The sequence below is a fragment of the Hirundo rustica genome, chromosome 1 (assembly GCF_015227805.2).
Source record: "Hirundo rustica isolate bHirRus1 chromosome 1, bHirRus1.pri.v3, whole genome shotgun sequence".
Taxonomy (NCBI): domain Eukaryota; kingdom Metazoa; phylum Chordata; class Aves; order Passeriformes; family Hirundinidae; genus Hirundo; species Hirundo rustica.
Window position 1 is genome coordinate 148,670,630 of NC_053450.1, and position 17,567 is coordinate 148,688,196.

Consider the following 17,567-nt stretch of genomic DNA (forward strand, 5'->3'; position numbering starts at 1 on the left):
TATCTATTCATGGCCTAAGGATCCTAAAGATGTAAGGGAAGCTGAGTCAGGTTATACCACCCAGCCCAGAAATTCAGCTCCAGCAGAGGCCAATTGTGAACACCTCAGGAACTGCACTGAGGCTCCCCCAGGATGCTGTCCTAGACTCCAGTTACTTGTGCCTCATGGAACTGCTGCACCAGAGATAATGACCCTAATGAATATTGCTAATTATGTTTGAGATGATGGTCCTAAACCCTCTCAGTCATTTCTCACCCTGACTGAGGAGTCTTTTTCTATTAAAAAAAAAATTTCTACAGGAACCTTACTACATATTTGATCATCCCATCACTCTTTCCTTTAATTCTTCAATTTCTACAATAATAAATTTATGTGATACTAATTTTCAGTAGTTCCAGAGGATCAGATCTGTTTTTGATGTACTGGCATAGCTTGTTTGTGTTCTTTGCTCCTTTTCTAACCCTTTCTTATCACTGTACTCTTTGTACCAAGCTGATATTCTCACATGACCTCATATTATAAACCCAGGATTTTCCTCCTGGGCTCATAGCCCATCATTATACAAGCAAAACTAGGATTATTTTCCTTGTACATTACTTTATGTTAATCTCCACACACTTCCATGTGCCATTTCATTGCTTGGACACCTAGTGGCACACAGTGCTTTTGCAATTTTTCAGTTAACTCATGTCTTCTGGCCTGAATTTGTAATCCTAGTTATTGACCTGGATTGACTTCCTAAGGTTCAATTCATAAATACTCAAAGCAGTTTAGTCTGGCTGTGGAAGGTCTGACAGAACAAAGATGGGTCTGTCCACCACTTACACTGATTCAAAGGAAAAATGAAAAGCCTCCAAATCCAAGATTTGTACCCCACCTCTGACACTTTAGTTTTGTACTTTGACTTCACCACCCCCTGATGTGAACAAGATTCCAGTGATCAACATGTGGCTTTTAGACAGTAATATAAAACGAGGAGCTTGTACCAAAAGGCATGAAGAAGGACATGCCAGAAGTCTTTTCTTACCCAAAAATGTTCCAACAAACCTTGTGTGCAATTCTTCTGCAGCAATTCCCCTTCTCTTCTACTTTCCTCTAGAAACATCACAACAAACACGTTTATTTTTGACACAGCACATTTTCCTACTATTCCCTTAGCTGTGTTTGTTTTCTACCTAAAAGCTGTTCTTTTAAAGAAAAGATGCTTTCAATAGAATTTTTTCCCCTGCAAATCTGTCTTAATCTATTGCTGCCTGCAAAATAAACTACTTTAGCAGTATTCCCCTGACCCTTTAGATAGAATCCTCCTGTCTGCCCATGGCTGCCCCAATTCAATATCTCCTTTTACTACAGATGCATCTTTTTTTAATTGCTGTGCTGAGATCATGCACAGCCCAATGGGTGGGAAAAGCTTTGTTTTCTCTTCTGTCAGGCTTATATCACATGGAGTATTTGCCCATCACACCACTTTCCTGGGAAATGTAATATGAATATTCCTCTCCTGTGCACCTTCTGCCTGAGCACAGGGGATATCTGAGTCATGGCAGATCTGTGATGAATTTTCTGGTTTCTCTTGTATTCTTTTGAGGTGTGTACTACTGCTGCTGCTAAATGCACAGTCTTCTCTCTCTAGATATGAGCAGCTTGACATTTGAACAATGAATTATGTTCCCCTGGTCATTTCCTAACCAATTTCTCTGATTAAACTGTGAGGCCTTGGCCTCTGCTCCCTCTAAGCAAACAGCAGCCTCATGCAATTTGCACAAGGTATTGTTTTCCTTCCTTTGAAATGCCTTTCCTTGCTCATCACCATACAACCCTTTTCTCATTAGAATAGGCAATTTCTATTGCGATTTCTCATCCTCTGTCCTTTCATGCATAATGGCAATTTTATTGTTACTCTGGAACTCTGAGATTGCTGGAACGAGTCCTTCTGCTGCCTGGTCAGAGCATGAGCACGTGCTGTGTCTCACCTTCCTGAAGCTGGGCACATCCTGGTGATCGCTCTTGCCTGTGTCTGGATGCAGTGCGTGTGCAGAGTTGGGAAACAAATGACTGCAAGCAGCAAAACTCTTGTGGGAGATGCACATCACTTGAGCAATGGTATCAATAACTCTCAAAAAGTTGTGACTGACTCTGTTGAAAACAGTCTTGATCCTTGGAGTCCTTCTGCTGTGGGGAAGAGTGATCCCTCCCTGGAAAGCACAGGAACAGAGCCACTCGAGGTGTGACCCACGTGAGGGCCGTGTGTGATATGAGGTGTGGGTCACAGGGCTTGGGAGCTCTTTGAGAGAGCACAGAATTTATGCCACTGCCCTGAAAATGGATCAAGCACACAGAAAATCCTGGCAGCTGTCCCTAAATCCATCCAAAGGGGAAGGCTTCCCAGCCTCCAGGCACACACTCCCCTTCAGTGTTGCCATTTGCTAGTTCTTCCAGAGACGCAGAGAGCCCATTATTGTCCTCTCTTGGCATGTCAGGTTTTACACAGAAACTTTTTTCTGGTTTTGCACAGGTTTTCAGCTCTGTACAGTTTTCCAGCTAATGCTTTTCAGTGCCTCCCTGCAAAATGATGGGCACAATGCACGCCATGATCAAGGTGTCTGGAGTCACTTCACAGAAGTACTGAAGGCAGCATTTCCTGTTCCAGATTGGTTTTTTCTTTTCCCAGGAGATCCCACTCTCCAAGGGCTTATATTCAAACAAAATCATTCTCTCTTCTTCTTCCTTGCCAGCCGGCCTCTTCAAAGTTGCCTCTGGAAATGCATGGGGCAAATTCTGTGATCCTTCAAGTGATGAAGTGGAACCAGAGATGATGAGACTTCAGTAACTGACGATGCATCAGTTCTTCGGGGGGTGGCAGGTTGGTTTGTCTGCACACCTTGGGCTGCATCCTTGGAAGATGCTAAAATGTGTGAAATCCCTCAGGAAAAAAACAGATTGGAATTCTCTATTATCTTCTCTTTAAAATGCCCGACATCCATCAGACAAGGTGAGTTGTGCTGGTGTCTCCATGGGGACAACAGGCACGCTGCTTCAAAGGTGAAAGGTGTCACAAGCTGCAGGATTAAGGCAGAGCTGTGCTGTCTGAGGCCAATGACTGCTTCTGAATGTTTTTTTATCCCCATTTCTCTTATTTATTTGATTTAATATTGATAAGCAATGTTGCAGCATGAGAAGAGATAAAATAATTCCTCCACTGAGAGAGAGGATTTCCCTGTGGTCCTCCCTAAAATTGTTTTCTTTTCCTATGTGCCTGTGAGAAATATATGGAGGTGTTTTACCTCCTAATACTTGATTTTGTTTAGGAGCTGTGGACACATAAAAAATCAGGAGCCAGATATATGATACCAGCCCTTTTTCATTTTGGGAACTACTGCTCTAAGAAAAGTGCTTTTTCTATGGGCAGGTCAGCAAATTTTAGCCTTTGTGATGCCACCAGTTTGCAAGGTGATCACTTGTCACCGTGAAACACAAAGAAATCACACGCAGACAAGAGATTTCTGCAGAGGTTCTTCTGATCCAGCTTCCAGCTGAAAGGGCAGAGAGAAGAGACACCTTTGTTTATTCTTTTACTTTTATACATTTGTGGGTCTAGCAGAAGATTGGCTTTTTGAGGTTTCCACCCCTCAGCCTCAGTGGCCAGATGAATTGTCAGTTACAATTGTTTTCAGGTTAGAAATATGCAAACAAAGGACAGAGAATAAAAAACAAAGGATTTGTTTATATTACTTCTGTGGGAAAGGTAGAAAACTGCTCTAATATTCTACAGTAACTGAAAGATCTGACTCCATTTATGAAAATCAAAAGGCTAATAAAGAAACTCAGAAAAACCAGGGTAACAATCACTCATGCCAGGAAGAAAGCAATGGCCCCACAAGTTTGTAAAACTGTCCAGCTTGGGCTGGTCTAGAGTGGGTTCAGAACTCCATCAGATACTTTGCCTCACCATCAGCTCTCTGGCAGTGGTGGAAGGTGTGATGGAAGATGATGGTGAGGGAAGGTGTCCAGTGTGCACAGAGATGCTCAGTTGGACCCAAGGCTGCTTGAGAGGTGAATAATGGCCTGGAAATGGGGTTCCTCCCCAGGCTACCATTTTGGTAGGTTTGAGGTTTCTCTGTCCTTCCCACTGCTGTCAGATGCTTTCAGTACATTGAAGCAGAGAATGAGTCTGATGGTTAGCTCATCCCCCAGCACAACAACTCTCCTTGTCCAGTTAATATCCAATAATTTACAGGGAGTGCGCCTTGCAGGCCACCAGAACAATGAATATTTGACGCTGCAGATGAATGAGAGAAGCCACAAAATGCAGCTACATCTGTTGCCCTCAGCTCCTCAGGGCATCCCTGCATGGGGCCGTTTCTGCCCCAGCCCGGGCTGTAGAGGGCACTGGCACAGCCCAGCTGTGCTGCAGCCACAGCTGGATCCTGGTGGGCATTCCCTCTGGTCTTGAACTGCCCACCAGTTCCAGGGACAAGGTGCATCTCACCACCTGTCACAACTGCACTTAGTGAGGGTGCAGGTAGAATTTCAGTAAACACTCCTCCAAGCCGTTGTGAATGACTTTTACTAATGGGCCAGATGATTTTCAGACTGAAGCTCAATATTCACAATTTCCTTTTCCCTGCAGAAGACTTTAAGTGAATCTGCAATAAAATGTAACTCAAGAGGGGTCTTCCCCTGTGCTGTCTGTGGCACAGCTGAGAACTGAGAAAATGTCCATTCCAATTTTTATAGGAAAGCAGCTTTCTCCAGGCTAGAAGATGACTGACTGACAGACCATACTGGCAATATTTTCGACAGAAGTGGCTTTACACTGGGTTTAAAACTGCTTTTGGAAACACACCTCAAATTACAATGCAGGCAGGGTTTTGGTGGATATATAACTGCACATGTGTTTTGTGCATGCCTGGAAAGAAGCCCCTCCAGATCCCCTCACATGAGGACGAGCAGGAGATCTCCTCTCCAGCCCCTCACTCCCACCACTGTGCTCTTCCTTCTCCTGCTGCTCCACTTCAGCACCTCGGGGCATCATTTTTAACTAACATTTCTAATGCTCCAATTTCACAGGTTCCTGGTGTATAATTAGAAGTCCTGACATCCTTGTCTTCTTCCTCCCTGGTGCCATGAGCCTGCTGAGAGGAGGAGAGAGGCTTTGCTCCCTGTTTCGTGGCAGAACCAGCGGCAGGCCCTTCACCAGGACAATGCAGCTGTCAACATTTGTCAGCCTCTCCATAATTAGCTCCAAAGTTAACTGCTTTCCATCTCCCAGAGAGGCCAACACCTCTGTGTTTACTTCGCACTGGAAAAAATTTCCTCCCACAGCCACCTGAAAGTGCCTGTGAGCCCAGAAAAGCTCAAACTCATGGTGACGTGCAAACCTCCGCTCAATATCCCCCAGACTGACATCAGGATGCTCCTAAACAGAGCTGGCTTTGGCAGGAAAGGCACAAAGCTGTGGCACTGCCCAGCCAAAGGACCACCCAGTTAGAGGAGTTTTCAGACAAAGACAAGCTTTTAAAATTCTTATATTTTCCCTCTTCTCCCCGTGGAATGTATTATCGCAGTTCAGTGTTGCTGGGAATGGAATGGAAAATAACTGGGGAGTAGGAGGAGGTTTTGCACAACAAACTGGGCCAAGATTTCCAGCAGAGTTGAGCTCCAGGGGCTGCACAGCCCCAGTCTGGAGCCCTCATTTTCACTTCTCTCTCCTGCCCTTCTTTCTGGGAGTGGACTTAGTCTGTTGGTGGAACAGCCAAGGAAGATGCTCTGCTGTAACTCAGATTTGTGTTTAATTTACTTCTGCCACCCATTGCCAGAGATTATAAACATTGATTAGAGCTTTCAGATGTCCAAAAGACTTACAAAAAAAAAGGTATTTTTTTTTTCTTTTTTTTTTTTTTAACATCTGTATGACAAATTATTTACAGCAATGACCACAGCCCAACTGAGAGCCCACCAAAAGGTTAAAGAAAATTTTATCACTCTCTTCAAGTCAGCAGAACCATGCCAGAAACAGAACCTTTGTATCCAGTGCACACCAATGAAAAAAATTCCCCTGGTTTCCAGTGGCCTAGACTGGACCATACATTTCTTTTTATTGTGGGTCTTAATATTGCCTATACACAAGTTGATTTTTTTTGTGTAGTTCTTAACAATTGCTTTTGTTACTGGGTCTGGGGTTTTTTTTACCCAAGGTGACCTTTCTTTCCCCCATTCCTGTGTGTGTGTATAAAGCACTTGGCAGGATGCTGTCTGGGATGGATGATGGTGCTCCTTGGAGGAACCAGAGTGGCTAAAACCAGGCAATATAAGGAAGAAAGAGAAGGGTGGGTTTGGGATTTAAGGTTTAGGGATTTTCACTGTGTACCCTGTATAGAACCAGGTCTAGGTTTGAGGATGATTGAGGAAGTTTTTATCTATTTTGCCCTAGGGATCCTAAAGACTGAGGAACTGAATGGCGCAGATGTAACAGAGATTTGCTTTCTTCAACAGTTTTCCTGAGCCTGGAGTGTAAGCAACCCTTTTTGGCTATAAATCTGAGCTGTGCTCTGTTCAGGCACACTGAGGATTTGCACTGGAAAGACCTGGCATGGTGTATCTGCAGCTCCCCTGAAAACATTCCTTTGCTTCTTTAATTTGAATTAAAGAAAGCTTAGTACATATTTCCGGTGAAGAGTGAGGTTTAGATTGGCTTTGCACCCTGCTTTGGAGCACCCATTTTCTGTATTTATATACACCAGGTTAGTGGGTGAGAGGATGGAGGTGTCAGACCACAATTGTGTGGCACAGTTTGTGCCTGAGAGGGAGGAAAATGCATTTATGGTGTTGCTGCATAACTCATTCTGGGGTTAATTTCTGGATACATTGGTGGTTTATTTCCCAAGGCCATCAGGAATGACAGAGTCTAAGTTATTTCTCTACCCAAGTAACAAAATCTAAAGAGCCATGAGCTGTTTAGCAGTGGTTCTTTGTCAGTTGATCCACTTTGCAAAGGCTGGATTATATTTCTACACCTGCCATCTTTCTTCTTTCCTGTGTCTTGTAGAAATATCCTCAGTTAAGTAATTTTTTGGGGAGCTCTGACCAATAAAAGACCTTTGCAGAACTTTGCTGGTTCTGTGAGCACAGCAGCAGCCCGGCTTTATAACTTGGAAAAAACTCCTATTTCTGTTTATTCATGGTAAGCAGCAATCCGACTTTCAAGGACTTTTAGAGGTAATTACTATTATTACTAGAAAACACATCTGTCCCACTGAATGATTGATTAATACTTAGGCAGATTTCTGGGAATGTTCACTTTGTGTGTTGAGAGGAAAGCTATGTATCAGTAGCATGTCCCAGCTCCTAAAAAAGAGTAAATTAGTTTATAGTGAGTTGATAGAAAATATCTGGATTCCAAGAAGCTTTTGTTAGGATGGGCTTTCAGCTCCTACAGATCTACACTCAGCCTAAGGTTTTTTTCCTCACAAAAACATAGGATTCTATTTTACCTTTCTTGTGCTCCCACAAGTCAAAATTCAGTCCCACCCATAGAAACTCCATATTGGGAGAGACTAAGTAGATTTGCAAGAGAATCTGGGTAATTCTGGAGACTAGCTCCCATCCTGTCTTCTGTGCTTTTATCCTGCAGTGCAGATGATCTCCATGTATAAGTAAACAGAGTCAATATTCCAATATTCCTTCCACCACTAGCCAGCAAACCCACATGCTTTGAATTTCAGAATGAGTCTTCCATGGCTGGCAAATCTGTGTTCATAACAAAGGTGCCAGATATTCTGCATTCTCTTGGAAGTTTTGCCTTCCACTTCTGTGATCCCATTGATTTCAGGACTGCTAAGCCAAGGGGGGGAAATATCCATCAAGATAATTCTTGAAAAAATGAACTGAATATTCTCAGGCAGAAGCCAGCTCAACAAAGCTGTGCCTGAGGTTCTATCAATATTGAAATATTCTTTTATGAGTGGCTTTTTCTTCTTTCAGAATAACAATATATAACAACAAATACACAAAGGAAGTTAAAACCACTGATGAGCTGAAGACTTTGCCCTGTGCCATTGGGAACATGGAACTGAAAGGATCCTGACCTTTATTTCAGTGCAATTTGGATGCTCCAAGATATAAAACCTCCAAGAGATGGTACACAAATGATGGCAGATTTACCCAACATGTGTCCCATATATAAAAGCCATGGTCCTTTTCAGATAGAAAGGGCAAAGAAATGTTATTTAAGTGGACATCTTATTTCTTTTTATAATCTTTTCACAAAGGAGCAAAGCAACATGTGGGACCGACAGTCAGGAGACAATGTGAATTTGGGGATGGGTTTTCTTTTCCCATTTCCACCTGCTTTGTTCCCATCCCATCTTAATTCTAGATGGCTAAAAAAATCTAGAAAAAATGCTGTAGAGTCAAAGACTTGAACAAAAGTGCATTTTTATAAAGCAGGTTGTGTTGTTACCTTTTGCATGGTTATTTCAGGCAATGACAGCTCACAGGAATGCTCATGAGCCAGGAGTACTTAAGAATAAACAGAATAAATATTTGGAAATAGTGGGTTTAAGTGAATATGTGCAAAGATTTCCATGACAAACCAAATTTCTCCTTGGCCATGCCAGGAGTGGCTCACTGCTCCTCGAGGATTATGGCAAGGAGGATGGTTTTCCACCTGGAAATGAGTCAGGGCTGGAGGGGAAGTGGGCAGGGACTGGCTTTAGCCCTCAGCTCTCCAGCTGTGAGTGACCCATAAATCTGGTCTGTGCAGACACAGGAGAAGGGGTTTATGAAGGGTTTGTGCTTTGCAGCCTGTGAACAGCTGATTTGGGTTCAGAAGCCCAGGGTGGATTTCCATGGTGCAATCAAGACCCTGAAAAACTTTGCTTCAAAGGACAGAGCTGTCACAGGGTTTCTCTACCCTGCCGACAGTGGGGAACCTGTACTCACCCCTCCCCTCTGCTCCTTATGGCACCATATTGACCTTGGCTTGGGTGAAACCTCAATTCCTCTTCCACTGGGGCTGAGACTGTCAGGAACCAGCCAGAAATGCTCCCTGCTGACAGCACTGCAGCTATTGAGCATGGGAAATGAGCTGTCAGCGCTGCTGACTGAGATACAATTATGGCTAGGAAGTAGCTGAGAAATAATGTCAAATCAGTGTGATGCTGTTTGTGCCACAATCCAATCTGCAAATGAAACAGGAGAGAAATTCTTCAAATAGATGATTTATTTAATGAGTTAACCAGCCAGCTTTGATTTACTCAATCAATCAGAAGTCCTCAAGCACCACGGGACATAAATGGACAAAAGTTTTTCCAGGCATCAGTACAGCAGGTAATTCCTGGTCAGCAGCACAAGTGCTCAGGGGTTTGGGCTGACAGATGTTCCTGGATGTAGCTGAGTCAATGTCTTACTAAAGCACATTTCAGCTAGCTTAAATTGAGATTAAATCCATTTCCCTGTTCCATAATCACTTATCTCCCCTGGAATGCCCACGAGGACAGCCAAGCAAAGGTCTGTTCTGCTACACCAGCTTGAGCTCCCAGGGTGTGCAGGCAGTGGCATTGTTTTACACCATCCACCTGAGAAGGCAGCTGAGAGACCAACTCCATTATTTCCTCTTTGCTGTGAGGGCCCAAATCATCCCTCATGCTTAGCTTCTGTGTCCAGGCTTTCCCTGAGAATTTATTTTGCAGGTACTCTGTATTCTCCCCCACCACAGCAACACTGACAGTGATGTTTACATCCCACCAAGAGCTTTCTGGAGACCAAAAATCTTCACAGCTGCTTTGTTTGGAAGTGGCTCCTTCTTTCCAGGAGAAACTGAACCAGCCACCTCATTTGCTCCTGTGGGGCACTTTCAATGTGATAAATTACCTCAGCTACACGCGGCACAGAAAACTCTCCCCCCTGCTGCTTGACACCGGGGCTATGCTGCTCCGAACACCCTTCCTCTCCTGGTTTGTGCAGCTTTGTGCCTGCAAAGGGCACACAGCCATTCACAGGGATGTGTTTTACGCAGGCACAGGAAAAGCTTCATTCACCAGGGAGAGAAGTCACACCCCGGGAGTTCTGCCAGGATGATGCATCCACCACCATCACCACCACCACCACCAACAACTTTCCCCGATCCAGCGCTGCTGGTGGGGCCACAGAGGTTCAATTGTGGGCTGACACAGCTGCCAGCAGGGATGGGCATGGAGGCACAGCCAGGTTTTATTCTTGGCATCACACCTGAAACGTTCAGTGCAGCTCCATAGCTCAGGTCGGCTCGCACACGCTGCTCAGTTACAGGAGAATCGTCTTGCCATGGGAGAAATCCCTAAATGAGGGATGCCTGCAGACCCCAGGCAGCTGCTGGTTGCTTGGACTTCTTTCCAACATCGAGAGTCACACTGTGATCTTGCTCTTTTCCTGGGGATCATTTTGGGTATTTCAGGATAACTCAGCTCCAGCTGGAGATCCTCACAGATGCTTTTAATGCTTCCTGGCTCCACAAGGCTCGCTGGTTTTCGAGTGAATCGAGGATCATGGAAAGGTAATGGGCTTCCTAAGAGCTGCTGTGGGCTTCATTGAGAAGCTTAGTACGTGACAGATTCACAGCCGCAAACCTCCAAATGACTCACATTCCCCTGCTCACCGGGGGGAATTTATCAGCTTGGGTTTGATGGTGACAGCCCTGGGTCTTATTACCCAGGGAATATTTCACTAGCTCCAAATTGCAGCAGGACAAACCAAAAGGAAAAACACCCAGGAGGAAGGAATGATCAGACGTGTTTTCTGAAGCACAGAGCTGGGCATTTCTGCTGTTATGGCTGTCAACAAACCCAATTACTGATTGACTGGCAGCGAGTAAGGATAAATCCGCTTAGCTGGGATTAGATGGAGAAGGTTAATGAAGTGTCTGGAGGTAGCTATTAGATGCTGGTGTTGTCTGGGCAGAGCAGAGTGCAGCTGGCTCCTGGCTGGGGGCACATCTGCCTTCCCTCAGGAATGACCATGGTGCTTCCCAGGTGGGGCACTGGAGATCCGGAGGGCACTGAGGAGGCAGAAATGGGTCCAGGCAGGATCAGGAGGGGACAGGGACAGGGCAGTGAAGGCTGAGCCACTGCAGCTACCAGGGCGTGAGTGCTGCAGGTGAGTTTGTGGGTTTGAGGGGCAAAACAGAGCTCAAGGGCTTCGTTCAGAGGTCATCTTCTGATCACTACCACAACCACAAGGAACAGAAGTGCAGCCATGATGCAAACAAATGTGCTGAGCAACCTGATCTCACCAGAGGTGTCTCTGCTCATTGCAGGGGGGTGGACCAGAGGAGCTCTAAATGTTCCTTCCAACCCAAACTATTCTATGATTCAATGAAACAACTCCTCTGCATCTTGGGTGTGACTTTCCAGTTTCCTTGATGCTACTGTGCAGTAGCTGAATGACCTTTGTCAACCCCTGAAAGCAAATTCTGCATTCCAAACCTGGATTGGAACTTGTAGTTTTGTTTATAATTAAGCTGAAGCAAAATCTTTTCTGCAAACCTCAAAGGATCCTGGTTTGTTTCTGACAGACTGATCAGATTGTCCACTCTCTTTCGGCACAACAAATCAATAGTTACTACATTAAAGTCACTGGATTCACACAATCCAAAATCAATGCAAAGCAGAAAGCAAACAAATCCAAGTAACAGGTGATATTTTGTCTCTCCTCATATTGTAATTGCTATTCCATATCAAGGGTATTTTCCCCTCCTCATTTGCATTGAGCCAGCGCTTCTCATCCTCCTTTGTTTTTCCATCCCTCCTCTCTCACACCTGCCCCCTCTCACCCCCACTGGCCAAGGCTGAGGCCGTCAGCAGTGGTGGCAGTGCCTCTGTGATATTTAATAAGGAGAAAAAAAAGGCTGTGCAACAACAGCTGGGAGAAAGGAGTGGGAATAAGTGAGAGGAACAGCTCTGCACACCCCAAAGTCAGTGAAGAAGGACAGGCAGCAGATTCCTCTGCAGCCTGTGGTGAGGCAGCTGTGCCCCTGCAGCCCATGGAGGTCTATGGGAGAGCAGAGATCCCCCTGGAGCCTCTGGAGAGCCCCAAACCTGAGCAGGGAGATGCTGGAAGGAGGCTGGGACTCTGTGGGGAGCTCATGCTGGAGCAGGCTCCTGGCAGGACCTGTGGCTCTGTGGCGAGAGGAGCCGAGGGTGGAGCAGGATCGCTGGCAGGACTCCGTGCCCCGGTGGGTGACCCAGGCTGGGGCAGGCTGTGCCTGAAGGACTGACCCCACGGGAGGCCATGGGGAGCTGCAGCCCATGGGAAGGACTCACACTGGAGCTCATGGAGGGCTGTCTGCCATGGGGGGACCCTGTGCTCCAGCAGGTGGATGGTGAGAGCAGGAAGGAGCAGTGGAGATGAAGTGATGTGAGCACAACACAGCCCCCAGCCCCTGCTCCCCTGTGCTGCTTGGGGGGAGGAGTCTGAAGACTGGAGAATGAAGTTGAGTCCAGGAAGAAAGGACTGGTGGAGGGAAGGTGCTTTTAGGTTTTTCCTTACTTCCTGTTATCATGCTCTGATTAATTGTCACAAATTAAATTGGTTTCCCCAAGCAGAGTGCGCTTTGTCCATGACAGCCATGGCTCCCGGCACTTGCCTCCATCCCTTTGCTGTATTTTTCTCCCTCCCTGTCCATTTGAGGAGGGGACTGGTGGAGCAGCTCGGGTGGGCTCATGGCATCCTTCTCCAGTGCACTTTGTCCAATGTAATTTTTTTTAATTATTCAGAATTTGCAATTCCCCTTCTCACAAGAAAGATAATTTACAGAAAACAGTTAATCCTGTAACATCTTGGGGCCCTGTCCTCTCTTTAACCTCTCCCTGATGGTGCAGGATGAAAGACTTGGATGTTGAGGGAAGTTTGTACCAGTGTGATCTCATTAGATAAATATCTGCACAAGTGTGTGGATCTGAAGTAGGCTGGAGCTGAGCTTTCAACCATCAGGATCTCCTTGCTGTCCATAGAACCATGAATTGTTTAGGTTGGAAAAGTCCTTCAAGATCCTTGGGCCCAGCCATCAACTCAGCACTGCCAATTCACCTCTAAACCATGTCAGGGAAGAGGTGTTTTGGTCACTGTCTGTGAGAGATCAGAATTTTCTGATGGAGCAGAACAAGAGTTGCCCAGACACCTGCTCCCAGGAACTTCAAAAGATCCTAAAGACAGAAGAAGCATTAAAGACCAGAGATAAAGGACAATACAGGCTTCTGCACACTCCTTCTGAAGAGTTACAGGTACAGATAGACCCAAGCAGCTGGTCTTAATCTGTTCAAAAGGGTTCAGTCTGCTTCTGATGCCTCAAAGAGAGATGTCTGGAGGTGCAACCAGGACCTCAGAGGAGCCAGGAAGATGAAAATGGCTGTTCCTTCCCTTCTCTCTAGAGGAGGTGTTGTGTAACTTGTGTTTCTTGCACTTCAGCCATAGATTTTTAAAGGTACTGCCTGTCTTTTATCCTTGCATTTTTAATAACGAGCATATAAAAACCCCCAGCCAATGAACCCTTTTAGTCTCCATCATTGTTATCTCCATTAGATGTGTTACCTGGCTACTTCATCCACACTCTCTTTGATTCCTTTACCATTATTTTCCCTCTACTAGCCCACAATCATTCAATATCAAGCCAGACGATGAGCTCTTATCTCCTCTTAGAGCCCAGGCAGCTTTATTGCTCTGTAGTGCATATGAGGTGTACTGAAATGGCCTTTTCCTCTCCAGGTTTGCATAAGGAGCAGACTCCTGCTCGCTCAGGCAGTGGTTTTCCATCACTGGGACATTCTCCAGCATTCCCACTCCTGGTTACCTCTCCCCTGCTGGAGGTTTTAGCAGCAGCTCAGCACTGCCCATGCAGATGCCAGAGTGACCCCATGGTCCATCCTGAGGTCAGGGTTACCCCCAGAGCAGGCCCAAAGGGTTCTTTTCATGGAAGGCAGAACCAGAGCTTTTCAACCTCTCTTTGCTTAAGCCATCAGAGATGGGAATTTAAGATGTATTTCTTATCAGCAGGCTGATCCTTCCAACTTGCTCCAGCCCTAGGGATGCTCTTTATTTCTCTTCTGGGGTGTTTTCATGCTCCCCAAGGAGCACACAGGGGAGAGGCTGGTGCAAAGGCAATCTCTTCCCTGACATCTGTGCGTGGACACAATGAGCTGTGTGAGCCACTGCTCATTGGTCATGCTCATGGCACATCTGTAGCGTGAAATTCAAGGCTTGAACTTTGTTTTTTAAATTTTGCTTCTTGTTCTACAAGCAGGAAAAGTTCACAAGGAGGGAGAGGAATTAATCTAACCACTGAAGTTATTTCTCAAATGTTAAAAAATACAAACAAAACCTTGCCTGCCTGCTTTCTACAGATTCATCAGACTCACAACTCATTCCCTTTGTCCTCCCACCACTCTTATTTCTTGTTCATTATTTCTCCAGAACCATTTCCCTGTTTATTTGTCAACCCTTCTAGCCACCTTTACCTTCACTCTTGTGTGTTATGAATGTCCTTGCAACATTTTCTTCTTTGGCTGAACCTAACAGGATGTGGAAAAGATGTTCCTTGCTTCCCAGGAAGAAACCCTTCTTTTTCTTGCTCCTTGAGCTGTCTGTACTGGCTCACTGTGGCTAAACTCCTCCCACTCATAGCTGATAAAAATCCAGACTTTGCTTCAGCATATTTAATGATACACAGAAGCTTCATCGAGCACTTCACATTAACTGTGATTATTTTCTCACAATTACATACTTTTCATTAAGGAAAAAAAAAAAAAAAGGCACCAAAATTAAATGCAATTCTGGGAAGTCTTGAATGTTCTAAGCTAATGACCAGGAGAACCACAAACTGTGCATTTCTACTGCTGCAATCTCTTTGTTCATTTGAGTTCTTTTTTAGAAATTATTCTTAATTTCAAAATGCAGCCATGAGTCAAAGTTTGGTTTCCATCTGCTCTTGGCTTTGCAGTTTCTGCTTCACGAGATGCCTTCCAGAAATGCAGCAGTTACACATTCTTGCAGAACAAATGTGGGTATTGTCTGCAGAAGCACCCGCTGTAGCCACCAGGCATTAATAAACATGCCACCTCTCCTGTGCTCTTTGAGCAGGGAGCTTTCTGCATTGTCATCCACCAGACAGCATCCCTGTCAAACAGGTAGAGCTGAGCAGTGACTATCAGGCAAAAACATCAGCTAATGAGTGAACCAGTCTTTGGAACCACTGGTAAAAACTGCAATGCAAATCCTGGCTCTGCATCTGAACTCAGCTGGGTGCTGCCAGACGCGATTATTTATGGCACCCGTTGGGTACCAGCACGAATTTAGCAACAGGAGCTAGATTTCTGAGCACAGGCCTTGTACCCCTTCATGTTTGCAGCAGAATGTGCATGAGGATTAACAGAATAATGTGATGGCTGAGACTTTTCCCTTTTCTTTAGGACCGTTGTCATTGGAAGAGTTTCAGTATCACCTGCTGAACACAGAAGAGAACCAGAACATTTCCTCTCTGGTGAGATTCCTCATTTTTTCCATTTTAAAGCTATCAAGGGTTTTCACAGCCCTTTCCTTGTGCAGAGTTAGTAAAGACATGCTTGGGTCAGCAGGGCACCCAATGGCATGTGATTTTATCTGACATTTTGGAGGCTGCAGCTGTAGCTTCACCCTCCAGACCTGCAGCTCCTTCCAGATGGGGCTGGTAGGAGGAACAAGAAGGGTGTTCTCTAGAATGAGAAGCAGCTCTCAGAAGAGGAGGTCTTTCCACCATGATTGTCACTCTCCATTGCTGAATTCCTGAACTCCACAGTGATGGTGATGCCTTGGGAGGGCTGCCCTGAAACAGAGACTGGACAGAGCTAGAGAGTAAAGTAGGTATTTATTGAAAGGCTTCCAGGATCCACCTTGGGCAGGACAGGGGCTGACCAGGGCTACAGCCAGTGTGGACTAAGAATGGTCACAAAAAATAGCTGGCTGGTCACAAGATCTTACATTTTTATAAGTTTGGGTTCATTTGCACAATGAAGTTTAATTGTCCAGTTACAGCTTCAGGTTGTGAGGTCCCATCCTTCTTGTTCCTCCCTTCAGCCACCGTTATTTGTGCTTTTGGGCTGAAAGTTGTCCTTGGTCCTCAGCAGGAAAAGGATTTGTTTTGTCTCCCTACTCTGTGAAGAGAGCTGACTGGCACTTAATATGAGGCTCAGAACTGCACCCCTGGGCAACACAGAATCTGAAAAACATGAAAGATGTAACTTAAGGCATCAGTGGGAGCTGGAAGGAGTACTGCTGTGTATTATGGATGATGTAGAGCTAAACTCCAAAAAAACCCAAGGGTGTTTTGTTCATGTTATCACATGTTATCACATGCCTGGAGTTCACTCACACAAAACTTTCAGGTCTCTTGTTTGTTTCTGTCTCAATTAAGGAAGAGGGAATTCATAGTTTGGAAACTCGGAGATGTGGGAAACTGAGAGATGCACATACAAATTATAGTCTTTGACAAGGCTTTGCCTTGGGAATTTACTTCAGAAATTGGAGGGTTTTTAATGGTTTACGTAGATTATTGTCTTTTTTTCTCACCCCTGGGCATTCAGCACATGCCAGCATGGCATGGAGCCATGGTTCAGTGGACAGGTTGTGGTGTTTTTGTGAGGAGCAGCTCTCACACTATTTTCAGTTGCATTTTATGTGTTGGTAGAATAGCAGGTGTTGATTAACAGAATTCAGTTTTGATGTCTTCCAGGCTTGTGCAGCCTTTCCCCCTTCCATACACAGCTCAACCCCCCTGCAGCTCTCTGCAGGAAAGCTCCAGGTCACTTGATCCACAATTCCTCTTGGTGGCTGCACAAAAATCTCTGGGGAGCTGGGGTGGACCAGCCTTAGCTCCCTAGGAGCTCGCACAGGGAGGTTTTTCCTGGCTGGGTGGAGGGAGCAGCAGCAGCAGGGGTCAGTGGGGAATGCAGCACTCTCAGCTGAGTGAGTCCCACAGCTGGGGATGCAGGACGGGAGAGCCTTGCACTTACTCTCCGTGTTGCTGGAACAAATGAAGGAGAATGCCTCAGGAGGATGCTTGAGTCATCACTCATTCCTTGGTTTCCACAGCAGGAAACTGAAACACGGCTTTTTTACCCCATGCTTTTAGCAGTTGATCCCCATTTCTCCCCAACTGTGTAAACTTTTGGACTTGATGAGTTCTTTTCTACTTTGGGTTTTGTGGGTTTTTGGGTTTTTTTGGTGTTTTGTGTTTGGTTTTTTTTTTTTTTTAATTTTTTTTTATTTTTTATTTTTATTTTTTTTTTTTTTTATTGTGTGTTTTATGATTTAACCCAGGCAACTTCCTCAGCTCTGAGAGCTTTTCGAGTGGCTGCCTCTCTGCAGAATTGTCTGTGCTGCATCAGGGCTTTGCAGGGTTGCAGCTCATATCACCAAGTCCATGAGATGTGTGTAGTTACGGAGCTTCTCTAGGACACTGTGGTCACAAATGGTTCCCATGGTTTATAGAGAGGGAGGCTGGCCTGGGTTATCATTCTGAATTTCCCCATTGAGATTGCAGGGAGCTGGATTTCCACCTG

The 17,567-nt window shown here is 45.3% G+C and overlaps 1 long non-coding RNA gene across 1 annotated transcript in view; it reads left to right on the top strand.

Moving 5' to 3' along the window:
- Window positions 1-15,510, top strand: part of LOC131378701 (uncharacterized) — a 34,281-nt gene extending 18,771 nt beyond the window's left edge. The window contains exon 3 of the long non-coding RNA XR_009208495.1: window positions 15,441-15,510. This is a non-coding gene — a long non-coding RNA (uncharacterized LOC131378701). The remainder of the gene's footprint in view (window positions 1-15,440) is intronic.
- Window positions 15,511-17,567: the final 2,057 nt, after the last annotated feature.